This window comes from Triturus cristatus, chromosome 4_2 (assembly GCF_964204655.1).
Source record: "Triturus cristatus chromosome 4_2, aTriCri1.1, whole genome shotgun sequence".
NCBI lineage: Eukaryota > Metazoa > Chordata > Amphibia > Caudata > Salamandridae > Triturus > Triturus cristatus.
The window spans coordinates 205420004-205434076 of NC_140586.1; positions in this window are offsets into that span (position 1 = coordinate 205420004).

The following is a 14073-nucleotide window of genomic DNA, read 5'->3' on the forward strand; positions in this document are numbered from 1 at the left end:
CGCAGTTATTTTTGCACATAAGAACGTTACCTGAGTGCAGGCGGGGTGGGGGGACGGCGAAACCGCCACAAACAGAAAACATGAATCTGCGGCAGCGTGAAAAGGGGGCGGGGGATATCTGGTAGTAAACAGATTGAAGAGACATGAGGTGGATTCAAGGCTAGCAGTTAGCGTATTAGGCACAGGCGGGCAACTAGAGCCAAATTTCGGGGGGGGGGGTTATTCTTCCAGCCACAGGCAGAGTGGTTTTAAGAAGGGGTGAAAACACAACAAAAGTCTCAAGCAAATGGTCTTTTAAGGACATGTGAAGTGCAGCTGCAATTAGAGGGGCGCCAGCCCGCAAAGCAGTCTCAGCCTGGCTGACAGAGGAGGAGGGGGGGGGGGGGGGGAGCCCAATGGGTGGTGCGCGCCTGATTAGGCACGCCCTTTAATTTCTCCGGCCACCTGTTTCTCAAAATAGCTCTGTACACTTTCTTTCACAAATTAGGCACTAGCATTAGCTTCGGCCTGAAGTGTTTCTTTCTAAATACGCCTGGTGTGTCACTTGCCGCTGAGGAGGTGCTTTCCCTCGTTGTCATCCAAGAAGGGGCTGCCTGTTACCGCTATTGTCTATAAGGAGTCGAGGAGGGCTGTAGCACGACGCGGGACTCTGTGTCCCAGGATCCCGTGCTCTCTAACACCTGTGCTCGCTCCACGCCCACCCGACCTGGACTGTACTTAAAACCTCGCGGAACCCGCTGGCGCGGGTCCCGCTTCGCCTGGTGTGTCACTTGCCGCTGAGAAGGTGCTTTCCCTCGTTGTCATCCAAGAAGGGGCTGCCTGTTACCGCTATTGTCTATAAGGAGTCGAGGAGGGCTGTAGCACGACGCGGGACTCTGTGTCCCAGGATCCCGTGCTCTCTAACACCTGTGCTCGCTCCACGCCCACCCGACCTGGACTGTACTTAAAACCTCGCGGAACCCGCTGGCGCGGGTCCCGCTTCGCCTGGTGTGTCACTTGCCGCTGAGGAGGTGCTTTCCCTCGTTGTCATCCAAGAAGGGGCTGCCTGTTACCGCTATTGTCTATAAGGAGTCGAGGAGGGCTGTAGCACGACGCGGGACTCTGTGTCCCAGGATCCCGTGCTCTCTAACACCTGTGCTCGCTCCACGCCCACCCGACCTGGACTGTACTTAAAACCTCGCGGAACCCGCTGGCGCGGGTCCCGCTTCGCCTGGTGTGTCACTTGCCGCTGAGGAGGTGCTTTCCCTCGTTGTCATCCAAGAAGGGGCTGCCTGTTACCGCTATTGTCTATAAGGAGTCGAGGAGGGCTGTAGCACGACGCGGGACTCTGTGTCCCAGGATCCCGTGCTCTCTAACACCTGTGCTCGCTCCACGCCCACCCGACCTGGACTGTACTTAAAACCTCGCGGAACCCGCTGGCGCGGGTCCCGCTTCGCCTGATGTGTCACTTGCCGCTGAGGAGGTGCTTTCCCTCGTTGTCATCCAAGAAGGGGCTGCCTGTTACCGCTATTGTCTATAAGGAGTCGAGGAGGGCTGTAGCACGACGCGGGACTCTGTGTCCCAGGATCCCGTGCTCTCTAACACCTGTGCTCGCTCCACGCCCACCCGACCTGGACTGTACTTAAAACCTCGCGGAACCCGCTGGCGCGGGTCCCGCTTCGCCTGGTGTGTCACTTGCCGCTGAGGAGGTGCTTTCCCTCGTTGTCATCCAAGAAGGGGCTGCCTGTTACCGCTATTGTCTATAAGGAGTCGAGGAGGGCTGTAGCACGACGCGGGACTCTGTGTCCCAGGATCCCGTGCTCTCTAACACCTGTGCTCGCTCCACGCCCACCCGATCTAGCCCTCCCACCCCTCATAAAGGAGGAGGCGCCATCCGCTACGCGGGACGCGAGCGGGACGCGCCGGACGAAGCCCGGACAAAGGGCGGGCCGTCTGTGGCCGTCAGGGGCTGAAGGAGGCTGGGCTGGGCCACGTCCTTTTCCTCTGCAAGAACTGTGAGTACATATCCCGGTTTTGTACCCAGAAAACTATGTCTACCCGTTCTGGCAAGTTGTTAAGGACTGAAAGCGCAAGGGGGCCAAATGCGGCAAGCCCCATTATTGGAACCATGGACCGCTTTATTACCAGGGTGACGGCGGTGATTGAAAAGGAGATTGCCATGTCTGAGCGGCGACTGTCTGAGGTTTACCTCCCCTCAAGACGTTCATCCCTGGGGGTCGACGCTCAATCATCGTCCATAACGGCCAGTACCCAGGTTCAGGCCGCTACTTCGCCTAGTGTGTCTAGTACTTCCATAGATCCTCCCCAGTTAGTTGGTATTGAACAAAATATAGGTAGGTTAGAAAGTTTGGCTGCTCTTTTTCCCACAGTCATCGTGGAGGCCGATGGCCTTGGTAAATTGACTACGTCATCGTCCATTAATACCCCAAGTGATGTCATCAGTGATCTGGAGCTCTTAACATCGTCCACTTCGCCCTTGGCTCTACCAGAAGGGGAGTTAGTTAGGTCCCCCAAAAACCCCCAAACTCCAATCATTAGACAGGAGATTAGGCCCTTAAGTAAGAAGGCTCGAAAACGTAAAAAGGGCTGCCCAGTTAGACAGGCCGCTCTTTACCAAAGCTTAAGAAAGCCTTTTGGAGTAGGAATGAGAACTACAAGGGGTAAAGCTATAGTGAATAAACCGGACATAGCTGGGGATGTTTTGAACCCTCCCGAGGAGTTATACCCTGGTGAAAATAGTGTGAAGCCTCTAAAGCTTCCTGACTTAGCAACGGCAGAAAATATTTTAGAGAAGGTTTATAGCCTCTTGAACCCGTTGCTAATTCAAGTTAAAGGCCTTGGGGAAAGGATAGACAAACTCGAGCAATCAACCCTTGACGGCTTTCATTCACTTAAAGCAGTAGTTAAACAATTAAGTAGAGTGACCGAAGCTAAGGACTTGGTTGCAAATGGGAACGTGCCTTTATCTCAGCGAGTCCCTAAGCACCCAATATGTTTTGATAAGGGAGTTTCCAATAGTCCATCAATTTTAGCTTCCACATCTCCCCCAAGTCCCAAAGTAGGACCCCAGCAAAAGGGTTCCCTAATCCATATAGAGCCCGATAAAAATAAGCTTAAGTCTTTCCAACAAAAGCAGCCACAGGAAGCTAGTGGCATAATGGAAGTCCCCAAAAAATTAGGGGTATGCACCAATTTTAACAGGTCAGCTCTCGAAAAAGCCCCTAGGCCCGTCCCCCATCCTACCATTACATTTACCCCCTCACTGGCCTCTAGTAAGCAAGTACGACGGATCCCCCCAGTAAACCTTCCACCAGACTGTCAACCCTTTGCGGCAGTCATGGTTAATGTGCCCCCTTTAAAGGACGGCCAGTTGGAAAATCATCAATCACTTAAGAATAAGTGTATCCACTGGCTAAAGGCAAATAAGCCAATCCCGCTAGGTGTGGATGGCATTATACTAAGTGTCCGTAGAGTGGACTGGGTTGGACAGGGGAAAAAAACGCAGGAGGGGGACTGTATAATTATAAATTTCCAAGATCCAAGAGTGGTACCATCGATTTGCACCCCTATTTCCAACATGGGGGCTCCGGGGGTTAAAGTGGTAGATCTTTCCTTCTTTTACCCCAGGCAAATCGTTGATTTTACCGGTGGAAGCTTAAGTCCCCCTGTCCTTGGCCTGAATCGGGATGAGGCTTCAGGGGATACTAGGGAGAAACATTTGTGGCCAGTAGGACCTATTTGACTGGAAGTTGGGCATCGAGCTGACTCAGTGGAAGCATTATCATTTAGTAAAAGAAATCCTACAAGTGGGATAGGTGACCCTATGCTCACCTTGTATGACCCTCGCTCTCCTCATGTTTTCCCGAGGAGCTCTACAGGTGGGGGCATTCCGGCGCCCTGCGACACCCCAGCTGTGGCGGACCTTGTCTTTAAGGTTTTCAGCTGGAATGTCGCAGGGATCGCAGGAAAACTGGCTCTGCCTGACTTTATTGCTCCGGTCGACGAGCACTCTCTGTGCCTTTTCCAAGAGACATGGAGTTGTGTGCCGGTTCACAGGGTGGGTTTTTCGTCTTATTTTTCCCCTGCGCAGGTTTCGTCTTCAGGGAGGGGGCGCCCAGCGGGTGGCCTCCTTATTTGGGTCGCGGCATCTCTAGATTGTAGAATTATGGAATTCCCCACAGGTTCTCCTGACATACAAAACATCACCCTAATAGACCAAAGGGGGAGAGTTGTTTTAAATGTTTATAATGTTTATGCCCGGGGAACCGTGGGCGGGAGAAAGTCTCCTGTAATATCTCTCCTCGAGACTTTCTTAAGCAATACCCCATATAAGTCTCGTCTATTGGTTGCTGGTGATATGAACTGTACGTTCGAGCCCTTGGGCTCGGACGTTTCCCTCGACCAAGAAGAGGAGGATACCAGGTGGGGGATTCCGGCTCTGGAAATCCCACCGATTAAAAGGTGGTCAGAAGTGGCGCTTCAGTTATATTCCCTGAGCCTTGAGTTCAATCTAAGGGCTGCTAATGGGAGGACACCCTCGGATAGGTTGGGCGTCCACACGTACAATAGGCCAGGACATACCTCTAGGTTAGATTATTTTTTAGTAGACGTATGTCTGTGGCCCCATGTAAAGGACATGCAGGTGGTCCCCTCGTCTGAAAGCGACCACAACCTGCTTTCTTTAAGTATGGCCCAGTGGTGGCGACACTCAAGCAAGGATACTATAAATCGGGTAGCAGCACCACCGGAGGTCTCGGAAGTCTCCCCTTGTGGTAGGCGAATTAAATGGGCCAAACTGGTTTTATCAGAGGGGAAGGTAGAAGAAATACAATCTCACCTAAACCACACGGTATTAAACCTTGGGATATCCACGGAAGGTGTGGGTAGAGTGAGTGGGCTCTTTGTCTCCCTGACAGAAGCCTTAACTAATGTCTTTACTTTACACCATAATAAATTGGGTAATAAACACTCTAAAAAACCCGTCGATGGCTGGTATACCCAATCATGTAGGGTTTATAAGGTTAAGCTAGTTGAGGCGATTAAAGCTAAGTCCCGTCCTGTGATACAGGAAGCAAGGAAGGCCTATAACAAGTCCCTTAAACTAGCCAGGAGGGAGTGGGAAGACAAATATTGGGATGACCTGCTCCAGGCCAGTAAAATTAGGGACTCAAGGGCATTTTGGCATCTTATAAGTGCACGGAAAAACCCCGATGCACTTGTGAGACCCTGTAACATCCCGCCTCAAAGCTGGGTAAAGCATTTCGGGTCCCTATACCTCCCTCCAGATGGGGATTGTAATGCGGGGATGGACCTCACTCGAATTACTGAACCTCATGCCTATGATCTCTTTACTCCGCTAGAGATTGAGGGGGTCATAGGGTGGATAGCCCCACGCAAGGCTGCGGGCCCCGACGGCCTCCCGGGGGACCTTATGAGGGCATATCCAGCGGAATGGGCGCGGGTTATATCAGCACTACTTAATGATATCATGATGGGAGGGGCAGTACCAGAATCCTGGAAAGGGGCGGTGGTGGTCCCGAAATATAAAAAAGGGTGCAGGGAAACACCGGGGAACTACCGACCCATAAGTCTGATCGACTCCACCCAAAAGATAGCTGGTAAAGCTATCCTTGGAAGGATTCTCCATTGGGTGGAGGAGAACAAAATTCTTTCAGACTTTCAGGCAGGTTTTCGGGTTGGAATGGGGACAATAGAGCAGGTGTTTAGGTTGGTATTATTGGGGTGGAAGGTGGTGGAACTGGGCAAGGGCAGTCTTTATTTGGCCTTTATAGACCTGAAGACTGCCTTTGACCTAGTCCCCCGGGAAGACCTTTGGAGAGTACTTTATGAGCTGGGTTTACCCCCTTACATCTTGTCACTTCTCATCAGCCTTCACGCCCATACCTTTGCTCAGGTCCGTTGGGGTAAAAACGGTGAACTTACTGAGAAGATTCCAGTCTCTAGGGGCGTAAGACAGGGCTGTGTCTTGGCACCCACCCTATTTTCACTCTATGTGAATGGGGTGGTAAAACATCTTCAACAAGAACCAGCCGACGCCCCCTGTCTCGGAGGAGTCCGTATCCCCACCCTGCTTTTTGCGGACGACACGCTCCTGATTTCGAAGACCCCTCAAGGTCTCCAGAAATTATTAACACGATTTCAGGAGTTCTGTGGTGCAAGAGGATTAACAATAAATGTGGATAAAACAAAATATTTAGTCCTAAATCCTCCTAAGAAACTGGGCCGCCCACCGACACTAAACTCGATCCCCCTAGAGAAAGTAGCCGAATTCGATTACCTTGGTATTCGGATTACGGATAGGATGTCTTGGGCTAGTCATATTGATAAAATGGTTCTCAGCCACAGGAGAGTGGGAGGTGCTCTAATGAGGGAGTTCAGGGCCTCTCAAAGGAGATCACTCACCCCAGTAGTTGATATCTACAAGGCTAAAGTAGTGTCATCAGCCTTGTATGGGGCAGAGTTGTGGGGCCATTGTTGTTTGAACGCCCTAGAGTTAGCGGAGAGTAAGCTATTGAAATCCCTTATCTCCGTGCCCTTGAGCACTCCATCCGTACCTGTCCGGTTGGACATGGGCTGTAAAAATATTAAAGACCAGGCCCAGCTTCGCTCCCTTTTGTTATGGACACGAATCTGGAGGGGTGAAGAACTAAAATCTTATGCTGATGCCCTGGGGGAAATAATGAGCTTGGGGGGTTGGGCTAAGATAAAGTGGCTAAGAGATACTAAAAAGCTTTTGGAGAATGTCGGTCTAGGAGGCTGTTGGTCATCACGTTCAGCCCCTCCAAAAGAAGTTGTCAAGGCGCTTTATTGGAACTGGTGTGCGGAGCGTTTAATTACAAACTCTAATCACTGCAAGTCGACTGTCGCCTTTTTGCAAATTAAAGACACTGTGGCTTTTGAACCCTACCTGGACTTGATAACTCTCCCTTTTGATCGAGCCCTTTACTTCAAATTTAGAGTTGGATGCCTCCCCCTAGGCGCACTGGTATCAAGTTGGTCACCTCTGGCCCGTATTTCTCCCAACTGTGCGTGTTGCCGAAGCAAGGCCGAGACCATTGTACATGTCTTGTTTGTTTGCCCGGATTATGCAAGGCCTAGGAGTGTCTGGTTGAAACCCCTTTGTCGCAATATGGGCACACGCAGCTACCTTGAAGCCCTACGTATCCTATCTACGGACACTTCCCCCCCTTTAGTGTGTGGAATTGCAAAATTTTTAAAGTGGTCTTGGCTTATTCGTTGTAAGAGATTGTCAGTAGCTGTTTAATTCTCTTTTTAGTTAATTTATTAACGGGCAATTTATGTCCTTTTATCTTTTTATGAATTTCCTACTGGCTTCTTGTAGCTTGTGTTTTTATGTGCCTATTGTAATAATTGTATTTCTTATGTGCTTACAAGATATCTTGCATATCGAATAAAAGCTTATGACTGACTGACTAAATATTTAATCTAGGGTGACCAACTGGCATGGGTGCAAATTAAGGACAAAAGGTCAAAATTCAGGACAAAAATTCAGTACAGAAGGTCAAAATTCAGGACAAAACTTTGGACAGGCTAGTCAGAGCTGCGGTGTCCTGTTCAGGCGACTATAAGTCTCACAAATACACTCTTTCTTGTGCCCTTCTCTTTTTCTGTCTCTCTATCACCTTCTTTCCTTTTTAGGTCTCGTCTGAGACAGCGCTTTAGCGCTGCTCTGGCGAGACTTATAGTAAGCGAGTTTTGAAAGTGCAAACAGTGGCTTTTCAGGCCGCCAAATACAGTGCATGTGCGCCGGGCGCTCGCACCATTTGGCAGCCTGAAAAGCACTGCCTGATCACTTGCTTTGATGTCCTCAGTGAGCCGCGCGGCCACTGAGGACATCAAAGTGCACACCATTTGCCACCCCCTTCTTGCTTGTTTACTTTGTCTCTGGTTCCCCTCAGGCATCCAGACTCTGCCTCTCTGCGGACTTCTCTGGGTGACCCCTGCTTGTGGACACCGCCTCCTCTGGGCACGGACCGCTCTGCTAATGTCGTTTGTCTTGAGCAGAATCAGCTGCCCGTGACAGGCCTCGCCCCTTTCATGTAAACAAAAGCATGTGTGCCCTATTCCCGTTGATGCACTCTGACGCTACTTTCTTTCAATTCCTGCCTATTCTCCATTCGTCCCCCACTTACTTCGTCTCCTCTTCGTTCCCTACTTTTTCTGTCCCACATCCTTAAGCCAACTCCACAACTCATCTCTTCGCCATTCCTCCTTCTATTTTTCTCTTCTCTTCCCAGGTTTTCTTCACTGACCTGTCTCTCCCTCCTCCTATTCTTCTTACCTTTGAGCACCCGCTCCCCCCTACCCCCCTCCATCATTCCTTCTCTGTGCTCCTTTCCCTCCTTCGGCTCTACTCGCCCCTTCTTCCCTGTCCTGCACGGTCTCTCCCTCCTTCCTTCCCTCTTCCCCCTTCACCCCCCTCCCTTTGTTTCCTTCTGTCTCCGGTCCTCACCCCCTGCAGCCTCGGTGCTGATTAATGATCACGGAAGCCCCTCCCGGGGGCTTCTCCAACCTTGAACGGTAATATGGCCGGCTGGAGAGGGCGGCATCCGGGATGCAGGGCACACAATGCTGCTGCGGCGATGCCGGGCCTCGCTCCTGTCCCCCAACGCGGGAATTCATTCAGTGAGCCCCACACGCATCGAAGCGCTGTAGGTACAAGGCACGCATGAAGCACTGCATCTCAAAATACATTCAGTGATCCAAGTGCGCTCATGATAGCGCAGTGAGCCCAACAAAAAGCGCATAAAGCGCTCTGTCGCAAAACTCATTTACTGAGCCCAAGGCGCGCTTAAAGCGCTCCTCCACAGAATACATTCACTGAGTCCAACGTGCACAGGGAGCGCTCCTTCGCAGAATTCTTTTAGTGAGCCCAAGGCGCACCGAACCGCTCCGTGGTAGAATTAATTTTGCCAGCCCAAAGCGAGCACGAAGCGCTACATCTCAGAATTAATTCAGTGAGCATGACCGTGCCATCTCTCAGAATTCATTCAGCGAGCCCAAAGTGCGTATGAAGCCGTCGATCGCAGAATGAATTCAGTGCGTCCAACACACGCATAAAGCGCTTCATCTAACAATTCATTCAGTAAACCCTATGCCCGCATAAAGAGCTTAATCTCATATGGTATTCAGTGAACCCAATGCTTCCTTGAAGCGGCCCCTCACAGAATTCATTCAGTGAGCCCAAAAAGCCGCAAGAAAGCTCTCCATTCCAGAATTCATTCAATGAGCCAATGGGTGATGAAGAGCTCAGTTGCATTGGTCCATCGCAGAAGTAATGGCGGGATCCCAATGTGCGCTTCAGGCGCTCCATTGCAGAACTCATTCAGCGAGCTCCACGCGTACCTGACACTCCAACGCAAAATTAATTAAGTGAACCCAAAGGGAGCATGTAGCGCTGAATTGCAGAATACATTCAGTGGGCCCAAGGGACGTATAAAGCGCTCCATGCAGAATTCATTCAGTGTGCCAGATACAGAAAGCGCCCAATCATCACAGAATTCATTGAGTGACCCAAAGCGAGCATGTAGCGCTCCATCGTGGAATTCGCTCACTGAGTACAAGGCATGCATGAAGCGCTCTATTGCTGAGACACAGAAGCAGCTCCTCTCAATGCCTTACCCTTCTGCCCTTTCGCACTCATTACTTCAAAGGGATGCACGTTCCCTTTACTAATCTCTCAGTTTCCTTTGTGACATTGCCAGTTTTTAAATGCGTTGCCTTTAAATAATGAACTATCCGTTTACACAATTAACATTCTATTGGTTAGGGGGTAACCATTGCCTACAAGTCGCCTCGAGCTGAGCTTGCTACCCCGATACGGGGTTTAAGTGATCGTGATTTTACATGCGTGGCCGAGAAGGAAAAAGACTCTGTTTCTTCCTTCCTGCCCAGGGAAGACAAGGACAGTGTCCATGTCTCCTGCTCTGCTGCTGGCAGCTGCCCACCGCCCCCAGCAGCTGCCCCCCACACTGTCTTACTCTGCCATCCTCTCTTTCTGTCTTGCTCCTCCTCACTTATTGACTTCAAGAAACAGTTATTACTTCCTCTTTCCTCTCCTTTCCTTTATTTGTTTCTCCGTGAAATGGATCCCAAAAAAAAAATTCCCTCAGGAAATGTCGTCTTTTTGGGCCATTTTTCTATTCCAAAGTGCAGCCTTGGGAAGGAGAGAAATTAAAGGTTCAAAATGTGGAAAATAACGAAGTAACCGATACAATAATAAGAAGCATTTGCAATGCAATAGGTCTCGCATTTACACAAGTTTAAGCTATTGGCATAGTATATATTATAGTATAAATAGTATTTCGCCGAGTTTACTTCCAGTCCAGGGAATGTTTAAGCAAGTGTGTTTATGGCTCATGCCAAGTAGCTGAATACCATAGTTCAGGTAGTGCACGCCACACACTGCTGCACGCCACACACTGCTGCACACTGCTGCATTACTCACTGCTGCATGCTGCATGACACTGCTGCACGCAGCACACTGCTGCACGCCGCACACTGCTGCACGCCACACACTGCTGCACGCCGCACACTGCTGCACGCCGCACACTGCTGCATGCCACACACTGCGTCATGCCACACACTACTGCATGCCACACACTGCTGCACGCCGCACACTGCTGCACGCCACACACTGCTGCACGCCACACACTGCTGCATGCCTCACACTGCTGCACGCCTCACACTGCTGCACGCCTCACACTGCTGCACACCGCACACTGCTGCACGGCGCAGACTACTGCACGCCACACACTGTGTCATGCCACACACTACTGCACGCCGCACACTGCTGCACGCCACACACTGCTGCATGCCACACACTGCTGCACGCCACACACTGCTGCACGCCACACACTACTGCACGGCGCAGACTACTGCACGCCACACACTGCGTCATGCCACACACTACTGCACGCCGCACACTGCTGCACGCCACACACTGCTGCACGCCACACACTGCTGCACGCCACACACTGCTGCACGCCACACACTGCTGCACGCCACACACTGCTACACCCCACACACTGCTGCACACTGCTGCATTACTCACTGCTGCATGCTGCACGACACTGCTGCACGCCGCACACTGCTGCACGCCACTGCACGGCACACAGTGCTGCATGCCACACACTGCTGCACGCCGCACACTGCTGCACGCCACACACTGCTGCACGCCACACACTGCTGCATGCCTCACACTGCTGCACGCCTCACACTGCTGCACGCCTCACACTGCTGCACGCCGCACACTGCTGCACGGCGCAGACTACTGCACGCCACACACTGTGTCATGCCACACACTACTGCACGCCGCACACTGCTGCACGCCACACACTGCTGCACGCCACACACTGCTGCACGCCACACACTGCTGCACGCCACACACTGCTGCACGGCGCAGACTACTGCACGCCACACACTGCGTCATGCCACACACTACTGCACGCCGCACACTGCTGCACGCCACACACTGCTGCACACCACACACTGCTGCACGCCACACACTGCTGCACGCCACACACTGCTGCACGCCACACACTGCTACACCCCACACACTGCTGCACACTGCTGCATTACTCACTGCTGCATGCTGCACGACACTGCTGCACGCCGCACACTGCTGCACGCCACTGCACGGCACACAGTGCTGCATGCCTCACACTGCTACACGAAACACAGCTGCACGCCGCACAGTGCTGCACGCCGCACAGTGCTGCACGCCGCACAGTGCTGCACGCCGCACAGTGCTGCACGGCACACAGTGCTGCATGCCACACACTGCTGCACGCCACACACTGCTGCACACTGCTGCATTACTCACTGCTGCATGCGGCACGACACTGCTGCACGCCACACACTGCTGCACGCCGCACACTGCTGCATGCCGCTGCATTACTCACTGCTGCATGCGGCACAACACTGCTGCACGCCACACACTGCTGCACGCCGCACACAGTGCTGCAGGCCTCACACTGCTACACAAAACACTGCTGCACGCCGCACACTGCTGCACGCCTGCACACTGCTGCACGCCTGCACACTGCTGCACGCCTGCACACTGCTGCACGCCTCACACTGCTGCACGCCTCACACTGCTGCATGCCTCACACTGCTGCACGCCTCACACTGCTGCACACCACACACTGCTGCACGCCGCACACTGCTGCACGCCGCACACTGCTTTTATACGAGTTTACGCTACTGACATTGTAAATGACAATGCCTTTTATTTGTATTAAAACCAAAACATAAATAAAAGGCATTGTAATTTTACAATGCCAATAGCTCAAACTCTTATAAATGCGAGACCTATTGCATTGCAAATGCTTGTTTCTTTTTTTTTCTTTTTCTCTCACCACGTCACGGCAGGTGGGGTTAGCCAAACATATGTCTTGAAGTGATCGTAAACAATGTTAGATAAACTGCGAATGGCTAACCTTGTAACCTTGTAACAGAAATGCTAATGTTTTTGTGTGTATAAAATCATTAAAATACTTTGAAATCAAAAAAGTTAAGTTTTACAGACATAGAGGAGATCGCACAATAATATATAAGTAAATAGACAACCAACATAATTGCAAGTTAAAATAAATGTATATTAGGGAAACATTATTATTTTCAATGCCAAAAGCTCTAACTTGCACAAATGCGTGACCGATTGCATATGCTTGTTTTTTAAAAGTAACTGGACAATGTTACTCTGATCTAATGTGTTACATTTTTATCCTTGCCTTCTGGCTCACCACATGCCTTAACTGCCCAGACTGGCCCATTGTCATTCTGTATTCCACAATAAGCCGGCAGACAGAGGGGCAATGGACCCATCACAGTCTGTGAGAGGCTGGGGAGTAGCTGCTGTTGAGCACAGAGGAGTGAGAGGCGGCCCCAGCAGGGAGGCTTCCCAAAGGTGAGCAGCGTAGGTAGCTGCAACCCCTCAAATTACGGACAAAAGGAGTCCATAAGAGGTATCGTCACAGACAACGGGCGTGACTTCTAATTAACGGACGGTCCGTGAAATTTACGGATGGTTGGTCACCCTAATGTAATCACGCCTATTCAATTCAGTATTCTAGGAAGGCCTGCTTTTAGGGCCAGCCTTTAGCATGGGCAAGCTGGTCCCAGGCGCAGGACGCCAATATTCTGAGGGGTGCACGGAGCTGTGTGCATTAAGGTAAAGCCAACAGCAGTGCCCTTCTTATCTTACTTCAGCCTTGTCATTTTCCCTGCCCGTTCGTTTCTATCTGATTTGTCAGTAAGTGGTTAAATGCTGCATTATCATACCGTGGGCAATATTTTTAACACCCCATTGCCCTCCCCCTCACCCTCTGACCCATGCTGACACACACCAACAAAACCATCCTCAGTGTGAAACAGCTAAGCTATCTGTGATTTAGGTGAGCTTGGGGAGGTCCGGGGTAGTGCTTAATTTGAGCCGTTGGTTTCCTGGTGCTCGGCCCTAGCACTTAATTGTCAGCACCGGCACTTATGACATCCTGCACATGGTGGCACTGTCAGTCGAATTTAGAGATAAGGACCATAGCTGTTTAGTAATTCAATAATAAATAATAACTGACTAACACCTGCCGTTTTGAAGCTTTGGGGGCCCGGAATTGTCACACTATTAAGAGTGTGATGGTTGTAGTTGTGTTGGTGCTGTCATTGGCAGCTCTGGCCGAGGCAAAGGGTGGTGCAAGCGGCAGTGGCCTCAGGACGAGGGCTCTGGCACTTATTCTTTTTACAATTTAAGCACTGGTCCCGGGACCTTTGTGATCTGGGGCCAGTTACTGCTCAGCCAGGGACTGACCAGTGAAGTCGAGGGCCCCCTGCTGCCTCATTTAATTCACTACCATCAGCAAGGGCGCCAAATTTCACTCTGTCCATGCCTCGGGCGCTATCTTAACAAAGACCGGCTCTGCCTCCTAAACAAGTGAGGCCGGCCTGCTCCCAATGCCCCCACGAGCCAGGGGCCTGGCCGGTGTCTCTGGGCGTAGAGATACCTATAAGTCTCACACATGGCTACGTCATGAG